Below are 19,081 nucleotides of genomic sequence, written 5' to 3' on the forward strand. Positions count from 1 at the left end.
TGTGGACAATTTCAACAGAAAGGAGGAAACCATGGAAATGAATAGAATCTGGTTACCAGTATTTAAAAAAATTCCAAAATCAAGACAGTAGATGAGAAGCCTCACTCAGAAATAGGGGAACTTCAGACAGCAAACAATCAAGTGTCAGTTAACACCTCCCAAATAGAGGATGCCTCCAGACAACAGAGAGGTGTCTATGGAGCAAGGTGTTGGACTTTCTGTGTTGTCGAAGGCTTTCATAGCCAGAATCACAGGGTTGTTGTTTGTTTTCCGGGCTGTGTGGCCATGTTCCAGAAGTATTCTCTCCTGACGTTTTGCCCACATCTATGGCAGGCATCCTCAAAGGTTGTGAGGCTGGACTTTCGGTTGTTTCTGTTGCTTTGTATCTTTTTAACAGTTGATGTTTCTTGATGGTTTAAAATTTTTGGAAGTTTAATAATGTTTTAACTTTTTGATTTCATGAATGTTGATGATGCATTTTGTATCTGTTGTAAGCCACTTGAATCCCAAACTGGTAAAAAGGCAGGATAATAGTAACAACAGAAACTACTACTCCTAATTCTGAAGGGGTTTCCAAAAGGAAGCATGCTTCTTATTTAGGGGGACAGCCAATTTTAAATTTATTTATTTATTTGCAGTATTTATATTCCGCCCTTTTTTCTCACCCTGAAGGGGACTCAGGGCAGATCACAATGTACACATACATGGAAAACATTCAATGCCATTAGACATACGACACACACAGACAGAGACACAGAGGCTATTTAACATTTTCCAGCTTCCTGACTTGCTGAGGTAATCATGCTCAATTCTGGCCACGAGGGAAGCTGCTGCTTCATCATCTACTGTGACACCAAGTCCTTGATGGAATATTTCCTCATCTTCTAGCACAAACGTTGCTGGACATTTTTATGGTGACATATATTAGTTAAATTAGCCTCCCCGCATAAGCGGTCCCTAAATTTCCTACTTGACAGATGCCACTGTCTTTCAGGTTGCTTAGGTAAACAACAAACTGGAGCTATTTAATGGTCAGGCACTTAATCTGACCCAGGCTTTGAACTCATGACCTCTCGATTGATAGTGATTTATTGCAGCTGGCTACTAACCAGCTACGCCACAGCCCGGCCCCTATAGCCATGGGGCTAATACCTGTAGTTTGCTAATCCAACTCTGAAAAAAATATTCTCCCACAGCATTTTGTAGGTGCTACCGAGGAAGGCAAGGGAAAGCTCTCTTCTGAACAAATCATGTCCAGAAAAGGTTACAAACAAGAACAAAGCCATTTTCCAGAGTTCAAAAGCTTTATTTTAAAAGTAATTGGTTTCATATATGGCTCAACGGCATAGGCTGAAATTATTAATATAATTGCAAGCAGCTTCCCCCGCAAATCAAGAAAACAACCTTCAATTTCCCAATAAGTGGCTTCCCAATCAGTGATATAGTAGTTTGAGCACTGAACTGCAATTCTGTTTTCAGAGGGCAATTCACAATGCTATTTTAAAAACCTGGCAATCCATCTTCCTTCTATGTATAAGAATCACAGCCATGCAATAGTCAACTACAGGGAAATTTCAGCAGCCGGATAAATACCGACAATTAACACAGGGCAGCTCATCAAAAGCAATGCAACATGAGATTTTCAATCTCCAGGGTCATCCCATCGTCCTCCATGGATGCGTCAATAACGCTCTGAAAAGTAAGAAAAAGAGAACCAAGGGTCGGTCAAACTGACATGGTTGAGCTTTATATTCTACAAATTCTGTGGGTGAGGAAAATGTCTTTTGAGGACTTTCATCCTTCTGGATTCCTCAGACTGGAAAGAAAGTAAATAGGGGGAGGAGAAGTGATAATTATCTTTCCTGAAAGCCTTCACGAGCAATAATTTACCTATTAAATAGATCACAAGGGATGCATCTGCACTGTAGAATGAATGGAGTTTTGTCAGAGCGCGCGGTTTGGATAAACACACATGCAGCGGAAGAGCAACTGGCACCAATAACGAAGCTGAAGCCTGTTTGGCTATCTACAAAAGATTTACTAACAAACAGATAACTCTCAAGACGATATATTCAGACAGAGTGCAGAGAGGCAGAGAGCAGAGAGATAACACAAGGAGCTATTTATAACCACCTCTGCTGTCTGATGCAATACACAGTTAACTCTTTACACACTCGCATAGTGGACAGCAGACAGTGCCTGATGCAATCTCCAGCTCACATTGCAACACTATAACTCAATTACATTTAAACAACTCTATATACAATCATTCCCACTTCAACAAGTTTGACACCACTTTTACTGCCATGGCTCAATGCTTTGGAATCCGGAGTTATAGTTTGGTGAGGCATCAGTATTTTTGGTCAGAGAGGGCTAAAGACCTTATGAAACTACAGCTCCCAGGATTTTAGATTTAAAGCATTTGGGACAGAATTCTCTCTTATAGTCTATCTATATATATAAAAGGGTAATGAGATTTCGGCCTAGGACAAAACAACAAAACGACACATCCCAGAAACACTAAACTTGGCAGCACAACCCCTCATCCATGCCTCTACATTCATACAAGAAAAAGAAAAGAAAAATAAAGTCCTAATTAGAGGGAGAGGTATAATTGTTTTTATCCAATTGCTGCCAGTTAGAAGGCTAAGCTCTGCCCACTTGGTCTCCTAGCAACCCACTCAGCCCAGGGGACAGGCAGAGTTAGGCCTCACTCAGGCCTCTTCCACACTGCCTATAAAATACAGATTATGTGATTTGCACTGGATTATATGGCAGTGTAGACTCAAGGCCCTTCCACACAGCTATATAACCCATTTAACATTTTATTTTGTATGTTGACCTTTTATGACTGTTTTTATTGATGTTGATGTTTTATTGTTGAGTAATTTGTTTTATTGTTTTGCTTTTGCTTTTATATTGTTGTGTCTGGGCAAGGCCCCATGTAAGCTGCCCCGAGTCCCTTTGGGGAGATGGGGCGGGGTATAAGAATAAAGTTGTTGTTGTTATTATTATTATTATTATTATTATTATTATTATTATTATTATTATTTATATGACACAGCAAACAAGATAGACATGCTGGATTTCGTTTCACAAACTACAAGTCGAACACTTCCCAAGTGTCTAGGACTGTGTGATGTATTTTCGGATGATGCGCGCAGATCCCAGCAGGGTGGTCTTTTGCAGCTGGCAGATCGTAATTTTGTCAATGCCTATTGTTTCCAAATGCCGGCTGAGATCTTTTGGCACGGCACCCAATGTGCCCATCACCTGCACTGGTTTCTGCCAGAGTCTCTGAAGTTCAATCTTGAGGTCCTGATAGCGGCTGAGTTTTTCCTGTTGTTTTTCGTCAATGCGACTGTCACCTGGGATAGCGACATCAATGATCCAAACCTTGTTTTTTTCCACAACTGTGATGTCTGGTGTGTTGTGTTCCAGAACTTTGTCAGTCTGGATTCGGAAGTCCCACAGTATCTTTGCGTGCTCATTTTCCAATACTTTTGCAGGTTTGTGATCCCACCAGTTCTTTGCTGCTGGAAGGTGGTCCTTGAGGTATAAATTCCAATGAATCATTTGGGCCACATAGTTGTGCCTCTGTTTGTAGTCTGTCTGTGCAATTTTCTTACAGCAGCTGAGGATATGATCAATGGTTTCGTCGATTTCCTTGCACAGTCTGCATTTTGGGTCATCGGCTGATTTTTCGCTCTTGGCCTGAATTGCCTTTGTTCTGATGTCTTGCTCCTGGGCTGCAAGGATCAGGCCTTCTGTCTCCTTCTTCAGGGTCCCATTCGTGAGCCAGAGCCAGGTCTTCTCCTGATCAGCTTTTCCTTCAATTTTGTCAAGGAACTTTCCATGCAATGTTTTGTTGTGCAAGCTGTCAGCTCTAGTTTGGAGTGTGGCTTTCTTGTACTGGTTTTTTGTCTGCTGTGCTTTGAGGATTATTATTATTATTATTATTATTATTATTATTATTATTATTATTATTTAGAATCTTATATTATCTGCTTTGAACTGGATTATCTTGACTCCACACTGCCATATAATCCACTTCAGTGTGCAGTCGGACACAACTGGACTTAATGTCAGGGGAAAACGTTTACCCTTTACCTTAACTACCACCAGTTCCTCAATACTTTATTTCCCATACCACCATACTTCGCCACAGCAACGCGTGGCCGGGCACAGCTAGTGTTATATAACTTTATGTAAGATACATAAAGATACTAACAGACTCTGTTTATGAAGGTATTTATTGGGACACTGGCAATAGTGTCTGTTTGATGTATACCAGTCCCGTTGTGCATCAGTCATTTTGCCAGCTCTACTACTTAATAATGGAACAGTAGCCCTTTCCTGGATGGAAGATTGTCCCATTACTGAGCTGTCCAAGTTCAATTCCTGAAGATGTACATTTACTTAGAAAGATGTCAATCTTCAACTATTCTTGTTGGGGTTCAACCACATCCTATTCAAGTCTACAGTCTTCATCAAAGAAACAGATACGCTGCAAACAAGATTAGGCTAGGGAAGACCTTCCCCATTATCCTCCCTGAATGCCTGTTACTCTGTCTCTCTCACTCTGTATTCCCATTTCCAATCTCATTGATGACACAGACTGATATTGTAGGGACCATAAGACAGAAAAATAGTAAGCTATTGCCTATGTAGCTTTACCTGTTCATATGCCCCTCCCTTCCTGTGAGCTGGTGCCTTTCTCCAGGAAGTTCCAAAGGGAGAAGTTAGAGCAGGGGTCCCCAAACTAAGGCCTGGGGGCCGAATGCGGCCCTCCAAGGTCATTTACCTGGCCCCTGCCCTCAGTTTTATAATATAATATTTTTATATCAGTTTTAATAATATAATATAATATATACATATAATATTGATAGTAATATTATAATGTAATACAATGTGATACTAATAATAATAAAATAATATTAATTATATATTACATGTAATATTACTAATATTACAGTATAGTGGTATAATCCAATATAATAATATATAATGCTAATATTGTTATATGCTAAACTATAATATATTGTATATACATATAAATTATAAGCCGCTCTGAGTCTTCTTGGGGTTGAGAAGGACAGTATATAAATGTAGTAAATAAATAAATAATAATAATAAATACATTTTTGACTTAGGCTCGCCCAAAATCTGAAATGACTTGAAGGCACACAACAATAATAATCCTAAATAATTTGACTATCTTGTTGGCCAGAAGCAGGTCCACACTTCCCATTGAAATCCTGATCGGTTTGAGTTGGTTAACATTGTTTTTATTTTTAAATATTGTATTTTTCTTTCGTTGTTGTTGTTGTTTTTGCACTACAAATAAGACATATGCAGTGTGCATAGGAATTTGTTTGTTTGTTTTTTTTCAAATGATAATTCGGCCCCTCCACAGTCTGAAGGATTGTGGACCGGCCCTCTGCTTTAAAAGTTTGAGAACCCCTGAGTTAGAGTAAACAAGTTAGGTCATTGGTATCACTTGTGCCAAGTAGGTGTGGAAGGCGAGGAAGATCCTCAGCCTTTGGTCATTTGTAGATAAGCTGAGATATAAATTCTTTGTTTGCTACACACATGTTGCAACAGCCATTTGCATGGTACAGACCCATTAAAGTGGGTGCCTACGGCTGTTTTGCCTTAATATCAGCTGTGATAACAATAAAAGGCTTGTGTTATTGCTCTCCTGGAATTCTCTCCTTTACTTCCCCTCCAAACTAGTCTCCAACAATACGTCTCAAGTTGCATGCCTTGTGTGCTAAGCCCCCAGGATCTCATGGCCAGTACCCCTCTCCAGGGCCATAGCCAGAAAAAATTTTTGGGAGGGGGGGGGGTTGAACCATTTTTAAGCGAATCATGAAAAATAGTTCCATAATGCAAAATAATTTAGAAATCAGGCTCCATCGATAAACTTCAGTGGACACTCAAGACAGATAAACTTCAGTGGATGCTCATAGGGATTTGGTTAACCAGTTAAAATTCATGAATAAATCAATTTTATTTTAAAACCTGAAAATTTTCGGGGGGGGGGGTTGAACCCCTAACCGCTACAGCCCTGCTCCTCTCTATAGCCCCTGCCACACAGCTCAGGGATTTGGAAACTCGTCATTCAGAGAATTTAGGCCATCATCCCCTTGAGTTTAAGCCAGTAGCTCTCAGCAGTGACGCTTCCACATGTTGGACCGGGCTGTGGCGCAGGCTGGTGAGCAGCCTGCTGCAATAAACCACTCTGACCATGAGGTCATGAGTTCAAGGCCAGCCCATGGCGGGGTGAGCACCCATCAATTAAAAAATAAAAAAATAGCCCCTGCTCGTTACTGACTTAGCAACCCGAAAGATAGTTGCATCTATCAAGTAGGAAATAAGGTACCACTTATAAAGTATGGAGGCAAATTTAACTAATTTATGACGTTGGAATGAGGAAGTGCTGTCACAGTGGATGATGAAGCAGCTGCTCCCCCCTGTGGCCAAGAATCGAACATCCCCTCAAGAGAAGGTTAAATTGCCTCTGCATCTGTCTCTGTCTCGGTTCAATGTGGGCTCGGGCTGTGGCGCAGGTGGGAGAGCAAGCCAGCTGCAATTAACTGCAATGAATCACTCTGACCAGGAGGTCATGAGTTCGAGACCGCTCAGTGCCTTTGTTTGTTTGTCTTTGTTCTATGTTAAAAGGCATTGGATGTTTGCCTATATGTGTAATGTGATCCGCCCCGAGTCCCCTTCGGGGTGAGAAGGGCGGAATATAAATGCTGTAAATAATAAAATAATAATAATAATAATATATGGGCATTGAATGTTTGCCCTATATGTATATAATGTGATCTGCCCTGAGTCCCCTTCGGGGTGAGAAGGGCGGAATATAAATACTGCAAATAAATAAATAAATAAAATGTTTTCAGGTTTGAAGCCACTCCAGGGTTCTGACACATTCTATTCCCAGGCCTTCGAATCAGGGATGCCTTGGGACACAACTACACTGACCGCTTAGGTTGTTATTGGCAAAGTTGCGGCACAGAGCTAATCTGGGGTAATGCAAAAAATGGCCACCTTAATGCCCTTGCCTCACATTAACCAAAGTTGGGCATAATCCAAATTCTGACTCCTCACTTTGGGCCTGTCTGAACAATTGGGCCAGTCCTGAAATGGAACTGGCCACACCTATTCCCACTGCTATCTTGTGATTCCTGGACACAGGAGGCACAGGGACACTGTCCCTTCCTGTCCTCCACGTGGCAGTGATCTCCAGCCATGATACAGGTCATATCTATCCTCTGTCACCTGCAATGATATCAACCATGATGATGGGGCATTCTGGAATGGGACGGGGAAGAGGAGAGACTCCTCCTCACTGCCTTCACCCCTTTCCCCACCACCCTGGCTGAGGTTACTGCAGTGATGGTGGATAGGTAGGACCCATGTTGCTGTCAGAGTATTGCAGCTGCGCAGCTGTAGTAGTATGAAAAGCAATGGAGCGCAGATTGAAGCGACACTACGAGACATTAGTAAAAGCAATATACAAAGCTTTACTGAATGGAGCAGTAAACAGCAGACGACAAACAAACACAGGACTGATCTGTTCTCCAACAGATCTCAAACTCGACTCGAACTCAAGACAGACTGAACTGATGCAATAGATAGGCACATACTCTTGCATCTGGATCCTCCCTAGTTCCAGCCACACACCAAGGTCATCATAGCTCATTAGTGATTATCTCTTTACACACTATCACACACTCTGGATGATGCAATTGTTAATGTGGGATTTGTGTATAGATAGTGTTTAAATGAAATTTGTGTCTTGCCAGTATTGCATACTGATTGCATTATCCAGAGTGTACTATAGTCTGGAAAGAGTTAATTGCCAAGAATTTGTGATGACCTTGATGTGTGGCTGGAGCTGGGGAGTGTCCAGACACAAGTGTGTATGCATTACTGATTGCATCAGTTCAGTTCTGTTCTGTCTGCCTAGGTGTTATGTCTATTGTCTGCAAGTCTGTTTGTCTTGTACAGTAAAACTTTGTATATAGTTTTACCAAAGTCTCTGGATGTCACTTCGTTCTGCATTCCACTGACTCCATCTACTGCTGCGCTGCAAATTACTCTGACAATTGGTTATGGGCCCAGCACGCTTCCGCTGCAATTACTCTGACAGCAATCTGACTGCAATACAAGCATGGCACAAATTACATTTAAACACTCTCATTACACAAATCTCAAATTGACAGTTGCAGCCAGAGACCATTGCTCATGGGAGGGGATGGCTTGATTAGTTCTCTACCCAGGTAACCAGTAAGCGAAGTACGCAAATATGGAAAGCGCCAATCCCCTGGGGGTGCTATTGAGGTGCCCAGTTCAGTGCCCAGAAAGAAATAGAGGTGGGCAAACAAAAGTACTAGGAAACAGCAACGCGCCCTGCGTTTCCCTAAACTGGGCCTTTGCCGGAGGGAGGAAACTCTTCCCTCCAGTAAAGGCCCAGCACTTTGGGGAAATCTCCATGGCTCTCTTCTTCCACTCTCACTGCATTTGCGGGGGGGGGGGGGGGGGCAGCCTAGGCCTGGCCCTGTCTCTACCAACACTGGACTGCATCTGCTGCTGCTGGACAGTCAGGACTCCCTCCCACCTCCACAACACCATGCTGGATCGGCCATGGCTTTTCAGGTTAGTATAGATCTGTGTAATGAACTATATAACACAATAGTGGTTCAACACATAACTAGTACACAATATGTATTTAGAGCATCATATACATATAACATTCACAGAAACAATACTCAGTCCTAAGGTATATAACTCAAAAGTATCTAACTCAGTATTATAAATCAAACAAAATGATATAAGTCTCTGCAGTCCTAAAAGGATTAGGTTGGCTTAAAGGCAAACCGATTCAGAGTCTCTGCAGTTCTGGAGGGATTCCTCAGGACTCCACAGGTTTTGGATCAATAGTAAAGCCAAGTAGACAGAGTCAATGCTGATGTAGCTCCTGAGTAGGTGGTAATATATCTGTACATGCCGTTTACATGCCGTTTACAACTGGTTCCCGGGTTTTGTCCCAGTTTCAGTAACCCTTCTTCTGGTAAGCGGCAAATGCTTTATTATTTCTTTATTGATGGCTCTGCATCAGGTATTCTTAATTCTTAACAGAAATAAAAATAAAAGGAAATTTGCCTAATGTTGTGCTCTTTATAAGATATAAATCATAAATTATATAGATCTTGTGAAAATAGACATGTCAAAGCACCCCAAGGTATGCAGTATTCTAAGTTACAAACAAGGAATTACCTTTTTCCCAGATATAGTAGTAAACATATCTACTCACATGTTTGCAGTATCAATATGCTGCTGTGGATTTTGTGGTGCGAGCAGCCATTCATGGTCCCCTAGTGATTTAAATACCTGATTACAGGAAGCAGGTGGGGTCCAATTTGTCATTTAGACCATGAGGGGTAATGGTCCTCAGTTTGTAAATCCAGAAGGACTGCAGAGACTTATATCATTTTGTTTGATTTATAATACTGAGTTAGATACTTTTGAGTTATATACCTTTGGACTGAGTATTGTTTCTGTGAATGTTATATGTATATGATGCTCTAATATACATATTGTGTACTACTTATGTGTTGAACCACTATTGTGTTATATAGTTCATTACATTGTTTAGAATAGACATCTGTGTTTATTCAATAGTATAGATCTGCCCTTGGACTCCCAGAAAAACCAACCAGCATGCCCAGAACTAAAGGACAGGGATGGCCAAAAAAGGATTGCCTCTGGGCTAAACAGTAAAGTCCACCCCATCTTCTGTAAGTCTCAGCTCTGATGCCAGTCTAAACTGTTCAGGTATCACCTGCTTTGTCCACAGAACAGTTTCAATTTCAGTGACCCCTTGCTTACTTTTTTCCATTTGGTGAACTTTGTGAGTGATGTATGCAGCCGAAAGACCCGCTACTGCAACAGCAGTGCATATAAATGGCACAGCCAGCGCAGACGCAGAGGCGCCTACACCTGCAACTTCAAAGAGACCTGAAAAGAAAAAGAATTCAGCATCACTTTTAAGGATTATGATGAACCCTGCACCTGTCCAGATTTAGCAGAGAGAGTCCCTGTTAATCCTCTATCACCCCCTTATTTCAACTTTTACGAAAATGTCCCACTATCTCTCTACTACTTGTACTTTCCCACTTTCATTTACTACAAACTACTCCATTTGGAACGGGGGAGCAGTAGAGACAAGCGTGGCTTCTTAACCTTTCCAAGAGGCTCAAGCAAAAGCAAACTGCAGCAGCATCTCCTCGTTTCTATATTCCTCCTTATTAATAATTTTGGTCATCTTGACTATACATTGATATTGCTCAGCTGGAAGAGATCTCCCAGGACCATCCAGTCCAACCCCCTTCTGCCACATAAGAACACCCAATCAAACCACTCCCAAAAGATGGCCATTCAGCCTCTGTTTAAAAACCTCCAAGGGAGGCTTCACCACATTCCCAGGCTGCAATGCCTTCTACTGTCAAACAGCTTTTACCATCAGGATTTTTTTTTCTCATTTTTAGGTGAGCGGTAGGTTCTGGTGGCTGGTTGTTATCTGTGGTGGTGCTGGTTATTGTGGCTGTTTTTGTTGTTACAGGTGCATCTACACAGTGGAATTAATACAGTTTGACACCACTGTCATAGGCACAGTTGAAAGCTATGGGAGCCTGAGATTTGCAGTTTGGTGGGGCACTGGCATTCTTTGGTAGAAAAGACCTTGTAAAGCTACAAATTCCAGGTTCCCTAACATTGACCGGGCTGTGGTGCAGCTGGTTAGTAGTCAGATGCAATAAATCACTACTGACTGGTCATGAGTTCGAACTAGTCCGGGTCAGAGTAAGCTCCTGACCATTTAATAGTCTAGCTTGCTGTGGACATATGCAGCGAAAGACAGTTGCATCTGTCAAGTAGGAATTTAGGTACCGCTTATGCAGGGAGGCTAATTTAACTACGATGCCATAAAATCTCCAGCAGCGCGTGGAATAATGAGGAAGCATTCAATCAAACACTTGGTGTCACAGTGGACGAGGAAGCAGCAGCTCCCCCTGTGGCCGGAATTGAGCATACCCTCATGAAGCCATAAGCTGGAATGTTAAATTGCCTCTGTCTATATGTGGTTGTCTATATATGTAGTACTAGCTGTGCCCAGTACTGTGGCTAGGGCTTAATTTTACTTTTCTTTTTGTTGTATGAACGTAGAGGTGTGGATGAGAAATTGTGCTGTGAATTTTCAAGTTTGTGGGGCGTTTAGTTTAGTTGTTTTGTCCGGTGCCGTGATTCCATTACCCTTTTATATATATAGATGTCTAATGGCATTGAATGTTTGCCATGTATATGTGCATAGAGATCTGCCCTGAGTCCCCTTCGGGGTGAGAAGGACGGAATATAAATACCGTAAGTAAATAAATAAACAAATTGAGCAATGACAGTTAACGTGGTGTCAAACTGAATTTAATTCAACACTCTGGTGAGCCTTATCTGAATAAATCTTGCTGAGAAAACCCACTTAGGATCACTATTAGGCAAGAAAAACTTGAAGGCGCACAACAACAATACAACTCCCGAATGCTGCCCTTCTGAGAAGTACTCTGAACCCGAGAAACTGAACGTTGTTCCATGCACATGACATGGATGATGATTGATAGCCTGTCAACAAGGTAGTCAACATTTTCTAGCTTTTTAGTTGTGATGTGCCTTCAAGTCCTCTTCTGTGGAATATACAAAGTCGTTAAACTGGGGTGGGTAGGGTTTTTTTTTTTGCACATCCCTTTCCTAGTGGTCTGTCTTGTTGGTACCAACTTTTCAGTATGAATACTTACCATACAGGATTTTAACTGACAAGGCTTTGACTGTCACTGCGTTAAGCATTTTCACTGGAAAGTGTAGTTAGGTTTTCCTGCCATGTGGAAGAAAGAAAACAATGTAATTTAGGTGAACTATAAATCCCAGAAACTACAACTACCAAATGTCAAGATCTATTTTCCCCAAACTCCACTAGTGTTCACATTTGGGCATATTGAGTATTCATGCCAAGTTTGGTCCAGATCCATCATTGTTTGGAGTCCACAGTGCTCTCTGGATGTAGGTGAACTACAACTCCAAAATTCAAGGTCAATGCCACCAAACCCTTCCTGTATTTTCTGTTGATCATGGTTGATCATGGTTCTGTGTGTCAAGTTTGGTTCAATTCCATCGTTGGTGGTGTTCAGAATGCTCTTTGATTGTAGGTGAACTATAAATCCCAGCAACTACAGCTCCCAAATGACAAAATCAATCCTCCTCAACCCCACCAGGCATCAGGTATTTGTGCCAAATTGGGTCCAGTGAATGAAAATACATTCTGCATATCAAAGATTTACATTGTGATTCATAACAATAGCAAATATGAAGTAGCAATGAAAGTAATTTTATTTCTGGTCACCACAACTGTATTAAGGGCTTGTGGCATTAGAAAGGTTGAGCACCACTTCCTTAGCTATTTCTTAATAGATATCAATACCTTTCCCACATGTCCTTTCTGCTCCGGACTGACCTTGGATTTGACCACCAGTGTAGACTCGCCCTGGGTCTATGCCCACCTCTTGCTCAAAGTTTGGAAAAGTTACAACTGTGGATTCCAGTTCCCAGAATCTCCCAATCTCACTTGCATTTTCCTTAAATATTTTTTGTTACCTTAAAACACACACAAGCAAAACACTTGGAATTTTTTAAAATTAAAATGCCCCTAAAAGTTACTTCCAAACATCACTAGAACAACATTGTTTCTTAGCTTAATAGGATAGCATCCTTTCTACTTATTACTCTGCTTTTGAAATGTAAAATGTTGTTATTATTATTATTATTATTATTATTATTATTATTATTATTATTTTATTATGACACAGCAAACAAGATAGATATGCTGGATTTCATATCACAAAATAACAAGTCGAACACTTCCCAAGTGTCTAGGACTGTGTGATGTATTATTATTATTATTATTATTATTATTATTATTATTATTATTATTATTATTATTTCCCCAAATTGGTAGTGAAGTCAAGGACCCTAAAGGTGGGATAACAGGTTCAAGGAAGTATTTATAACTCATGACTCCTCAACGAGTGATTTCTACAGAAATCAAGGGTCTTTGTCTCTCATTGCAACAGTTCATATAATTTTAAAAAAAACATATTTGTGTGTATACTGCAGGAAGTGAGACATGATGCAATAAAATGACCATCACTTTATGTTCCTGTACGGTCAGAGCGATTAGACTCCATGACCCTAGCGTTAGTTTCATTGTAGTTCTATGAATCCACATGGCAATTTAATTGTTTTTCAATATTTGCATTTGCTTTGCTTTCAGCTATGATCAGATTGTGTGGCTGTTAGCTGCCTTGCGTATCAATGATGATGATATGATTCTTATATTCTGATGCTATCTGTGTGCACGCACTTTCAAGTCACCTGTTGACTTATGGTGAACCCCATGCATTTTGTTGGGTTTTCTTAGAAAAGGAATACTCAGAGATTGTTTGGCCAATTCCTTCCTCTGAAATATTGCCTACAACACCTGGGATTCATTCCTAGTCCCCCATCCAAATCCTACCCAAAGCTGACCATGCTTAGCTTCCAGGATCAGTCAGGACCTGGTGTGTTTAGTGGATTTAGAATAATAATAACAACAATAATAATATTAATAAAAGGAAAAGCTGATAAGGAGAAAACCTGGCTCTGGCTCACGAATGGGACCCTGAAGAAGGAGACAGAAGGCCTGATCCTTGCAGCCCAGGAGCAAGCCATCAGAACAAATGCAATTAAGGCCAAGATTGAAAAATCAGCTGATGACCCAAAATGCAGACTGTGCAAGGAAACCGACGAAAGCATTGATCACATCCTCAGCTGCTGTAAGAAAATTGCACAGACAGACTACAAGTAGAGGCACAACTATGTGGCCCAAATGATTCATTGGAAAGTATGCCTCAAGTACCACCTCCCAGCAGCAAAGAGCTGGTGGGATCACAAACCTGCAAAAGTATTGGAAAATGAGCACGCAAAGAGACTGTGGGACTTCCGAATCCAGACTGACAAAGTTCTGGAACACAACACACCAGACATCACAGTTGTGGAAAAGAAAAAGGTTTGGATCATTGATGTTGCCATTCCAGGTGACAGTCGCATTGACGAAAAACAACAGGAAAAACTCAGCCGCTATCAGGACCTCAAGATTGAACTTCAGAGACTCTGGCAGAAACCAGTACAAGTGGTCCCAGTGGTGATGGGCACACTGGGTGCTGTGCCAAAAGATCTCAGCCGGCATTTGGAAACAATAGGCATTGACAAAATTACAATCTGCCAACTGCAAAAGGCCACCCTGATGGGATCTGCGCACATCATCCGAAAATACATCACACAGTCCTAGACACTTGGGAAGTGATTTTGTGATACGAAATCCAGCATATCTATCTTGTTTACTGTGTCATAATAAAATGACAATAACAATAATAAATATTTATTTATATCCCACTTTTCTCCCTCATGGGCCCCAAAGCGGCTTCCAACATATTAAAATCACATACACAATCATCAGAGTCCATCACAATAAAAATATAAGCATAATAGAATACACAGATTAAAGAAAATTACGACAGTATACACTCAAGTACGTATGGCATCATATTGAGACATACATTGCACTCTACTCCAGTCCATAACATATAATGTTCCTATCAATCTTGATTAGTTTTCGGTTAGAACTATTCTAATACGAGCCACAAACAACTAGAAATGATTGGGTTGCTGTGTGTCTTTCGGGCTGTATGGCCATGTTCCAAAAGCATTCCCTCCTAACGTTTTGCCCACTTCTGTGGCAGGCATCCTCAGAAATTGTGAGGTATATTGGAAACTAGGCTAGTGAGGTTTATATATCTGTGTAAGGTCCAGGGTGGGAGAAATAATAGAAATAATCATTTCAACCATTTTGCATTATACACTTGCATTTATATTTAAAACAAATGCAAACACAATAAACAGCCTGAATATCTGGGATAGCCAGATTGGCAGGAACAGTAAGGATCTGTAGTTCAACTGATTGCCAGAAATCCAAGGCTGCGTTCGAAACCATACGTTGCCAAACCAAACAGAACTCTGGGCTCAGATGTCATAAACAAACTTTGCCATCCTACGTGGCATCAATGTCGCTCTCGGATCATGACCCAGTCCCACCCACCTCATCCACCAATGAATCCCATTCCGTAAACCACCCACTCCGCCATTTGCTTCTTTCCCTCTGAAGGGGAGCCATTTTGTGATTAAGTGCCACAATATCATTTGATTTTTCTCATTGGCCCTGAGGCTGGGTCATAGTACATTGCTCAACGTTTGTTTCTGGCATGGCATAAGTAGCAACGTGGCATAAACATGTCCCTTGGACCTGGCCTCTGTTGCCCCAGCTGGTGCACACACAGCCCCAAATATTCCAAGAAATCCCACTTCCATTTGGCTCTTGGCTTCTTCACCTCCAAAGAGAAGCCATTTGGTCAACTGTTAGAGTAGCCATTTTGGTGCAAACTGGAGCCAAAGCTAGAAACAATCCCAGCGGTGTGCCTCTGATGAGTAGGAAAAGGACTTTTTATCTGAAGCATACCAGATGCATGCTTCAGCTCGTATTATTATTATTATTATTATTATTATTATTATTATTATTTTATTATGACACAGCAAACAAGATAGATATGCTGGATTTCATATCACAAAATCACAAGTCAAACACTTCCCAAGTGTCAAGGACTGTGTGATGTATTTTCGGATGATGTGCGCAGATCCCAGTAGGGTGGCCTTTTGCAGTTGGCAGATAGTAATTTTGTCAATGTCTATTGTTTCCAAATGCCAGCTGAGATCTTTTGGCACAGCACCCAGTGTGCCGATCACCACCAGGACCACCTGCACTGGTTTCTGCCAGAGTCTTTGAAGTTCAATCTTGAGGTCCTGAGAGCTGGCGTTGTCCATAGACATCTCCAAGGTCATGTTGCTGGTATGACTGCATGGAGCGTCGTTACTTTACTATTGATCTACTCACATTTGCATGTTTTTGAACTGCTAGGTTGGAAGGAGCTGGGGCTAACAGCGGGTGCTCATTCCGCTCCTGGGATTTGAACCTGGGACCTTTTGGTCCGCAAGTTCAGTAGCTCAGTGCTTTAACACACTGTGCCACTGGCAGGAAATGGTGGTGGCAACATGGGGACACAAGTTATCTCCTTTCCTGGTCTGATCATGGATGAAGCCAGTTTGTCCATCTGGATATGAGAGTGGGCTGAAATCGAACTGGCCCAGCTATGCAGACTGCTGTAAAACCTGAAGACACTCCAGAAGTTCCTACAAAGTATGGCCCAACTTTGCCAAAGTCAGATTAAAGCCAGAAAACCCAGAATATTCATTGAAAGTCCCCAACATCCATGAAGACAGAGGAGAGTCCCGGTTTTTCAGTTTTGTACACATGCCCTGTGTGGAGTGTTGCCTTTCCCTAAGCATCCCATCAAGGGCTACATCCTTTTTTCCTGATGGTTTTAGCCCTGATAGACAAGTTGGCAGCAGTGACCACCTGGCGGGAGGGAATTTTTTGCTCTCCAAATTAATGACCAACTATCCTGTTACAAAAATATAATGTGCAGATTTGATAAATGTGGATTTAATATGTGTGGTATGAACAAATTGAATGGGAGATGTATGAATGAGAGCTAAATTTTGAAGACACCATTCAAACTACCTGTTTGCTTAACTGTAATTAAAACTGGCTAATGAGACTTTAAATAGTTGACCTGCCTGGTAAACTGTGATAAGAACTGTGACACTGATAAGAGAAATGTTTACATCAAGTTAAGGAAATGTTTGCAACTGTTAAGAAGGAAGTCAACACAAGGCCAACACTGATCAAGAAGAATCAACATCTGGTCCAGGAAACTGAGATGGAGCCAGGATGGAAGACGTCTAGCATTCATTTACAACTTTGGGACAACATCAGCAAAATTTTGCTATATAAATGATCTTATGACAATCCAGAAAGTGTGACAGACAGTGACGCTGTTCACCCGCCATGCTCAGTGGAGATGGTATATGGGAAAGTGGCAGATTTGCAGGGAAGCAGTCTGGTCACTGGGCCTTCTTTTCTCATGGGAAGTGGAGTGCCGCAGGGCTCCGTCCTGGGCCCGGTTCTGTTCAACATCTTTATTAACGACTTAGACGAAGGGTTAGAAGGCACGATCATCAAGTTTGCAGACGACACCAAATTGGGAGGGATAGCTAACACTCCAGAAGACAGGAGCAGAATTCAAAATGAACTTGACAGACTAGAGAGATGGGCCGAAACTAACAAAATGAAGTTCAACAGGGACAAATGCAAGATACTTCACTTCAGCAGAAAAAATGGAAATCAAAGATACAGAATGGGGGACGCCTGGCTTGACAGCAGTGTGTGCGAAAAAGACCTTGGAGTCCTCGTGGACAACAAGTTAAACATGAGCCAACAATGTGATGCAGCAGCTAAAAAAGCCAACGGGATTCTGGCCTGCATCAATAGGGGAATAGCGTCTAGATCCAGGGAAGTCCTGCTCCCCCTTATTCTATTCTGCCTTGGTCAGACCACACCTGGAATACTGTGTCCAATTTTGGGCACCACAGTTGAAGGGAGATGTTGACAAGCTGGAAAGCGTCCAGAGGAGGGCGACTAAAATGATTAAGGGTCTGGAGAACAAGCCCTATGAGGAGCGGCTTAAAGAGCTGGGCATGTTTAGCCTGCAGAAGAGAAGGCTGAGAGGAGACATGATAGCCATGTACAAATACGTGAAGGGAAGTCATAGGGAGGAGGGAGCAAGCTTCCTTTCTGCTGCCCTGCAGACTAGGACACGGAACAATGGCTTCAAACTACAGGGAAGGAGATTCCACCTGAACATCAGGAAGAACTTCCTCACTGTGAGAAGGGCTGTTCGACAGTGGAACTCTCTCCCCCGGGCTGTGGTGGAGGCTCCTTCTTTGGAGGCTTTTAAGCAGAGGCTGGATGGCCATCTGTCAGGGGTGCTTTGAATGCGATTTCCTGCTTCTTGGCAGGGGGTTGGACTGGATGGCCCATGAGGTCTCTTCCAATTCTACTATTCTATGATTCTATGGGAAGAGGAAGGACTGTGTTTTGAAGTCATGATACATGTTGCAGGGAGTCAGTTCTGCTGTATGGAAAACAGGGGTCTGATCCTTGGCATTGTTCTTAGGAAAAAAGGATGCATTTTGGAGTTTTGAAGTTCTGGCATTTTATGAGTTTTGTGTTGGCAGGCTGCAAAGGAAGCATGATGCTTCTCCAAGGAGGGAGAAAAATATGGTAATATTTGTATATATGAAATGAATGCATGTAGGTGTATGTGAATGCTGAGTGAAAATATAACCCCCTTTGTCTGTTTGTTAGCCAATGTAATAAGTTGTATATGCAATGTAGTTGCATAGAATCTGTATGTCTGTGTGTCTAATGTCATTCTTTGTTGTTCTGTAAAAGTTCTGCTATTCCTCTCACACTGAAATTGCAATAAAAAGAACCTATGCTTTAAAGTTATTGAAAAGTTGTTCATAACAATCCCATTCTGACCAACTCTTTGATATAAAATTTCTTTGTGTCTCTAAGAGAGACATTTGTGAGCATTGACTTCACCTTGATGGATCTTTTCATAGACCTTCATCTACAACAAGGAAGGCTTATAACTCAATGGCAGAATGCTTGCTTTGTATGTAGATGGTTTATGCTTCAGTCCCTAGAATCCCTATTTCATATTGAGGAACTTGAAACCCATGGACTCAGCTGTTGTCCATATCATCTTCACTTGTCCCCTAAGTTGTCCAAAGCTACATTGCCCACAGGTCATCTCCTCTTACCTTATGAGTGTGTCCTTGTCTTCCAATCTGAGGTTGTCTAGAATAGCAGCTTGGTAAGGGAAGAGGACATTTATATTCTGGGGAAGCCCTGCCTTCATCTTGAGCAAGGCAGGCCATTCCCTCCCCTCCAGGTTGCTGAGTTTGGAAA

At 41.7% G+C, this 19,081-nt stretch overlaps 1 long non-coding RNA gene across 1 annotated transcript; it reads right to left on the minus strand.

Moving 5' to 3' along the window:
• Positions 1 to 1,285: 1,285 nt before the first annotated feature.
• On the minus strand, positions 1,286 to 18,975 carry LOC134295926 (uncharacterized). Its single transcript, XR_010002462.1, has 4 exons — positions 18,934 to 18,975; positions 11,859 to 11,935; positions 9,904 to 10,032; positions 1,286 to 1,692 (listed from the first exon to the last, which is right to left on the minus strand). It is a non-coding gene; the product is annotated as an uncharacterized LOC134295926 (long non-coding RNA).
• Between the last annotated feature and the right edge of the window lie 106 nt (positions 18,976 to 19,081).

This window comes from Anolis carolinensis, chromosome 2, assembly GCF_035594765.1.
Source record: "Anolis carolinensis isolate JA03-04 chromosome 2, rAnoCar3.1.pri, whole genome shotgun sequence".
Lineage (NCBI taxonomy): Eukaryota > Metazoa > Chordata > Lepidosauria > Squamata > Dactyloidae > Anolis > Anolis carolinensis.